The sequence below is a fragment of the Capsicum annuum genome, chromosome 2, assembly GCF_002878395.1.
Source record: "Capsicum annuum cultivar UCD-10X-F1 chromosome 2, UCD10Xv1.1, whole genome shotgun sequence".
Taxonomy (NCBI): Eukaryota; Viridiplantae; Streptophyta; class Magnoliopsida; order Solanales; family Solanaceae; genus Capsicum; species Capsicum annuum.
Genome location: NC_061112.1, coordinates 23,847,599 through 23,855,356, shown reverse-complemented (window position 1 = coordinate 23,855,356; position 7,758 = coordinate 23,847,599).

Below are 7,758 nucleotides of genomic sequence, written 5' to 3'. Positions count from 1 at the left end.
TTCTTGAAGTTAGATGTAGGAGCTTAGGGTTTTCTTTTTGAGGGAATATGATGAAATATAACATATAATGCTTCTAATAGGCTTTAATATAGGGTTTGGATGGATTTTGGGTGAGTGAAAATGACCAAAACGCCCCTAAAAATTAAATAATTTTTGAATCTGTCCTTTGGTGGACTGTTTTGATAGTCTGAAGTAGATCAACCATAACGTTTTACTCCAATATCCAAATTGGATGAAACCAATTTTATTAGAAAGTGGACTCTCATATCTTTCTATTGATATATATTATCTCACCCAGATCATTGTGTACGAGGAGTTATGATCCTTTAAAGTTGACCCAAAAATTCACTTTTGATATGTTGAAGTAGATCGACCATAACTTTTTTCTCCGATAGACAAATTGGATGAAACCAATTTCATTGGAAAGAGGACTCGCAGAGATTTCCGTTGATATATAGTAGATCACCCAGATCATTATATATAAGGGGTTATGATCGTTTAAAGTTGGAGCAAAAATATGTCAGGCCTCAGTACTTTTTCCTGCACGTTTTACTATTTACTACTATTCACAGTTTGATCGGAATGTTCATAACTCATCGCTCGGGTGTCCATTTTGGATGATCCACGTATCATTGGAAAGATTATTCGATACTCTACGCAATGATCGTTTATATCTTATATTATTGTCCATGAGCTATGGGATTATGTCATTCGATATGTGTATAATGTTGAGATGGAATTATGTCCAAAAAGTATTTGATTATGAGAGTATGATGATTTAATTTGTTAAACCTTGATTTATACTATCATTCCACTATTTTCTTATTATGAATTTATAATTGATATTGGAAATTCTATATCCCTACTATGGGTTGATGTCTCAAGTACCTTTAAATGAGAGTTGGATGGCAAATTAAGAAATGTTGATATTGAAGTTGCAATGAGTCTTGGTATTTTTCGAATGGTTTTGATGAGTTAAATTGTTGAAAATATTATGTATTGAGTCTTCATATCCTTGTCCAAATGTTGAGTTGGTTATGGTTCAATGCATTGCTACCTTGTTGATGTTGAGGAAGATTAAAATGTTTTGAGCTAAAATGTCCTGACTTAGGAATCCACAAATTAATATGATTTGATAAATGAGAAAGAGATTTGATTTGGTCTTTATGATAGACCCTTGTGATATTGTGGTATATTTCCTAATGCGTTCTGAGCTTGTCGGGGAGTAGTACTTAGCACCGAGATAGGATGATTTATGATTTATGAGGTTTTTCTCCTACATTTCCTATCTAAGATGTTATGAGTTGCATGATTCAATGTCACTCAAGTTAGGTGTGTCATTATCGTCCGTATGCACATTTTTACAAAATTTATTCTATTATTTATATTTTGCATGCTCCCTCACATACTCAGTACGTATCTTATGCTGACCCAAATATTTATCTATGGGCTACATTCTTACCATGATGTAGGTTCAGGTACTCAACCGCAACCACGACAGTGATATTCGAGTGTCGCATCTACGTTCCTTCAGTGGTGAGTCCTCATGGTTCGAGGACCAAGTTGCTTGTTTTGGTGTTGTTGTTTTGTGATCCCTTTGGTCTGTTGAGTCAGTTGGGGGTTTGTCCCAATGGCTCGTTGATTTTGCTGTATAGAGGCTATGTCAGACTAGTGTATTGTTGGGTTGGTTTGTGTATAGACATTCCATATATGTATAGTCTAACGATATTCCGTGTCATGTACGATGTTATATGATATTTACTTATATATATCCTTAGCGTAGCGTGTATGTTGTTGTGTTGGAACCTAAGGGTAGTGTTTTGGCTTAAAGGGTTAGCTTAAGGCTACGTGTAGCCTTGGGCACCGTGTGGCATCTCGGGATGATATTTTGGGGCATTACATCTACTCTTCTGTAACGCCCCGAGAGTACACCTTAGGCATCAAATGGTGCTTACAATCCCGGGGGACCTCAAGCTAACCCATGATTGATATCTGCTGTGAACATTGAATAATAATACTGAAATAAATGTGGAATTAAGTTGAATTGCCATAAGGTTCAAAATCTAAATACTGATAAATACTAATATCTGGTAGAAACATGTGAAAACTAAACATTGTCTGAACTGGTCTAGGCTGAAAGCCTCTAACTGAACTTTCTGAATATAGAGTTGATGGGATAAGCCCCCAACTAACTCCAACTACTAAACTACTGATAAACTGAAATACTGAAATAAAAGCACGTTCTGGATAGATGAGGACTCACTACTAAATCTGCGGCTATTAACTGGATCTGCCTAAGCGCTGTTAGAAACCTGAGCGTCCGAACCTATGATATAAGATATCATAGCACAAAGAAAGTATGCATTAGTACGTGGAATGTACTGGTATGCTAAATGAGGTAAGGCTGAATGCAAGGGTTCATATGCATGAACAATAACTGACTTAATGATATAGAGTAACTAAATATGAGAGTACATGGATAACTGAAACTACTGTAAATACTGAGTATATAATACTGTGCATATATGTATACTATAACTGAGCTTTTCTAAAGTTAAGTACTGAGTTCTGATAACTGAGTAACCGATATCTGAAGTTACTGATAACTAAATTACTGATACTAAGTGACTGGGTATGACAGTCCTGATTCTGTGAAACTGAACTGAATTCTAAACTGAGACTGTGGGAGGTAATCATCTAACCGACATGCCTCAAATCTAAGTTGATAGAGGTCCAACCTGTGACCCCAGTTGGAAGGGTACTAATATCGTGCCATGGGTACTCATACTAGAAAACCAGGATGCCAAGCCTAACTGACGGGTGACACTTGGGCGTAGCCAAGCCTAATCTGACGGGTGACCCCTGGGAGGTAGTCAAGACTATTCTGACGGGATACTCCTCATCCTACGCTCTAGAGTATAGGGACTGCTACTAATGACTCTGGTTCTCTAACGGGGAATCAGTCATTCCTGCACTCGCTCGGTATTAAATCCTACATCTAATTGAAAAACACTGAACTGAGTATACAGAACTGGACTGGACTGATACTAAGTTTACTGAATTTTCCTGAGTTCTGTAATTGACTGAGTTCTACTGAGTTTTGTAGTTGACTGAACTCTACTGATCGTGACATGACTGATACTATTCTGTCACTGACACTAGCTCTTAGTAAACAGCTAGATTGTTGGGTATTAAATACCTCAGGACTTAATAGCATAAAAAGTATAGCATAGCAAAATCTTGAAAAGCATAACAATGTACACTGGTCCAAAATTCACTCATAGAGACATTTCATCAAATGTTTGTAGGGCACAACTTCATGCACATAATTATGGATAACATATAAACATGGCAACTATAATGCCTAAACTTTCAATTTCATTGGTTCAACATACAATTCATATAATTTCCCCCTAAATACTATTCTATTTTTATGAATCTTATCATAATCATGGATTGAAATCCAAATTAACATCATAGATGCATTAATCACTTTGCAATTCAAAGATTATCAAGATAATCACATATTCATCACACATGCTATTCAATTTCATGAAAATTACACTTAAATCATGGATTGAAACTCAACTAATACCATGAACATAAATTCAATCTAATTCAAACATATAAATCATAAATCTTAAAGTTTTAAAAATAGATTCTTGGACTCTATGGGTGAAAGGAGCCCATAGATGAACACCTAACATACCTGAGAAGAAGAGTTCTTGAAGGTTCTTGGAGAATTTCTTGAGGATTGACCTTGATTCTTGAAGCTAGGGGTTTTGCCTCTTGAGAGAGAATGTTTTAAATCTTGAGAAAAGTGAGTGAATACTGAGATATTAGATTATTTATGGTATAAATTCCGTGTTTAGGCTGATTAAGGGTTTTGAGAATTGACCAAACAATCCCTGACATTAAATAATAAAAGCTGAAAATCTCGATTTTTCACCATGGTGTGACGCCTGGAAAGTGGGCAACTGGGAACTGGGCTGGTGGCACGATGCGGCGCCATCGCGATGCCTCACTAAATAGGAAATTGGACCTTGGTGCGACGCGCCATTATCGCGGAGCAACACTGAAAAAGTGATAATTGGAAAATTGGCTGGTGGCGCGATGCGGTGGTATCGCGTTGGCTCACTGGAAAATGACAATTTCCATTTAGACATACTCTGCGATGCACTACTGTCCTGAATGACGATGTTTAATGACTGAAACTTAAAATAATCATAACTTCTTATCCGGTTATTGAATTTAGGAAAATTTTATATCGTTGGGAAGCTAATTCAATTTCCTATGCAATGGAAGGCTCTAAACTGAAAAATACTGAGCATTTCAAAAATTTTATATAGAATAACTCATGGACTGAGAGTTAATTTAAGTTAGGAAAATACGGGGTATTAAATCTTCTCTATGAGATTGTGTATGGTATAGATTGCATGCTTGGAGAAGGTTATAAAGTAGGTTTATAGCTAGTTGCCTCTCGATTTGAGATGTTTATGGGATTTTTTTAATAGAATTATAATTGTCCCTTAACCTAGATTACATATTTATAGGGTTATATTAAGTTTATTGTATACCTGTTAGGACCTTAGATTAACACTGGTAATTCTTAGTGTAAGAGTCGGGGTAGTACATTCCTATAGAGATAATGTTCCTTGGTTAAATTCACCCAATAACATGATGCCTCTAGTTGATTCCGCTTCTGACTTTCAATATGCTGATATACTCTTATTGTTTGGTATATTATATTGTTAGGCCTGAGTCTTGGTAATAAGACCATGGATTTCAAGTAAGTTCTCTATGCCTTGAATAATTAGTGATTTAGTTTATAGACACATAGGTGCTTATGTTTGTATTATTTGAATACTGGTGATGTCATGGATGCTTCTGTACATTATCACGCTTATTCAGTGTTTCGACTCCAACTAAAACCTTGGTTTTCTCTACTGTTTTCCAAAAAGGAATTTTTTTCTCACTATTCACTTTTAAAACTATTTTTTAAACAGAAGTCATACCACCTTTATTATTGATTTATGACCTGTTAAACTAAGCATACTATTTTGGAAACTCGGACCAAGATAGATCTGGATCCATTCTTGACCCACTCATTTTATCACTATTTACTTACTTTGGTCGAGAGAGAGCCCAATTATTTCTACATAATTGTATCATTTTAGTCTTGAATTTGATTTCGAGCACTGAATTTTATGAATTTCTACTTATTTATTCTTGGTTACTTTACATTCATTCATTCTTATGCATTGTCTATCACCTGTATAATTGTTTAAAGCTTGTACTATCGGTCTTATTGGTACTGGATATGTATAGGTTATGTTTGTTGTATGCTGAATAACTGTTGGTACCTTTCGGACTTATGGAGGTCCAGTTAAGTTATTGTTTGTTCACATTAGCTGGTTATGTAATATTTTGGATAGTATTATATAATTCGTGGTAAACCGGTTATAGATTGGCACCCGAGGTTGTAGATACGGTTTCGAGCTCTTTTCATCTTTATTATAGTGAGCTTCATTATTGTTAGACTATCTTATAGTTGTTCATATTACGTGTTAGATTTCATGATTATACTAGAGTTAGCTCCCTTCTTGATATTGTAATCCTCGTGATATTTAGGTTGTTAGCTTAGCTCCCTGATGTTGGCACCATCGTGTTTAGTTATTTCTATGGTATATATGACTTTTTTTCTTTGTAATACTAGTATATATCCCTTTCTTCGCTCTACTATAATATATTGCCTAGCTACTTAATGTATTGCACCATATTTCCTAGTTACTAATAGAGTATAGCAGTTTACTTTTACCTCTTTATTATCATTATTATGTTTTATTTCTTATTTAGTTGCTAGTTATGTATATTCTTGCCTTACATGTTATTTATACTTGCATTATCTTTGGAGCTCGGCCAGTCAATGCCTAGTGAGTACCTCGTGTTTGGTACTCATACTACACTTCTGCACCTTGCAGATTATAGTAAGAGTTCTCTTCGTTGACATATGCATTGTGCGAGCTGTCCTTGGTCGATAATTTGGAGTGATATCCTGACATCTGGAGTTGTTCCTGCTCTCCCTTTTTTGCTGAGTTGATCTTTATTTTGCATTTCAGAGACAGTTTTATATATATATATATATATATATATATATATATATATATATATATATATATATATGTATATATATCATGTTTACCTTGTACTTTTATTTTGTTAGTAGCTCTTGTGCTGGTCTCACCAGTTTTTGGGGAGTACTTACTTTCTTCTGATCTTCTCTCCTCTTTATCTAGTGTTCGCTTCCATTTCTCTATTTAGCCTATTACTCGTTTCGGGCTATAGATGGCTTACTTACTGATAATCTATAGTAAGTGTCATCATGACCTGATAAATCGAGTAAAGATAGTCTTGTCTAATCACCTCTTCCCAATACTACTTTGGTCTACCTCTACCTCTTCTCGGACCTACTATATCCAACCCTAGGACCTTCTCACCGAAGCATCGGACCTCGCCTCTTCACAGGTCCAAACCATCTCAATGTCGTTTTCTCATCTTGTCCACCACAGAGATCACTCCTACCTTTTCTCAAATAACGTCATTCATAATCCTATTGCACCTAGTATGCCCACACATCATCTTCAACATCCTCAGACACTCTGATCCATACACCGCCGGTCTAACCAATACTCTATAAAATTTACCTCTAAATTTCAGTGATATTTTTTATCACATAAGACTCTGAATACAAGTCTCTGCTTCATCCACGCCGCACTAATATATTGTGTGATACAATTAATATCCCCTCTTTCCTGAATTATAGACTCAGGATAATTGAAAGTTTAAATTCTCATAGCATGAGTGTCAAGCTTCACTTCCACGCCTGCCTCATGCATCCCCTCATTGAATTTTCTCTCCAAATACTTTAGAGTAACGAACTAAAAGTTGATCCCGATGTAACCCAATTTCCACTGGAATAATCTGATTCTCCTTCTACTGTTATAACCTCCATTTTAGCTTTATCATACATATCCTTTATCATAGGTTTTGATATCATAGACCCAGTTATCAATTTGTCATAATATCGATAAATCTATTTTGCAACAACGATAACTTACCAATATATTGAAACTTTTCCAACGCCACTTGATTTAGACTAAGTTCATATTAAAAATTCAAGATCACTTCTTAAAAGCATTATATTTCAATTGTTATAGATTCGAAAAACAAGCACACCAACTCAATCAGGAGGAACTTGGTTTTCTCTGACGTATGCCAAATCTAGTTACAGCTTAAATGTCAACGACCAAATGGGTCGTCCCATTAAGGGTGGACGTTCGATAATTCAATTCGATTTTGATTTATTTATTCAAACTTTTTTATGTTCGGTTATGAGAATATATGAACGGAATATGAATCAATTTAGTTTGACTCAATTTAATTTAATTTATAAATTCGATCTTTTCAATTTTGGGCCTGCTTAATGAGCCAAATTTCTTTTATAAATTAAACTGTAAATAAACAAACTTTTCTACAGCTTTATTAATATTTTTGCTACTATTTCATAGAATGTACCATTTCAACACAACTTCGCTACTCTCTCAATTTTGCAAAGTATAGAAAATGAAATCTGAATAGCAAAAATAACTTTACAATTTGCAGTCACTAATGGGCTATTGTGTTGTATAATTCATAATTGTATTTGGGCTTTGATAAATAAATAGATTGTCCGCTTTCAATACTTATATATATATATAT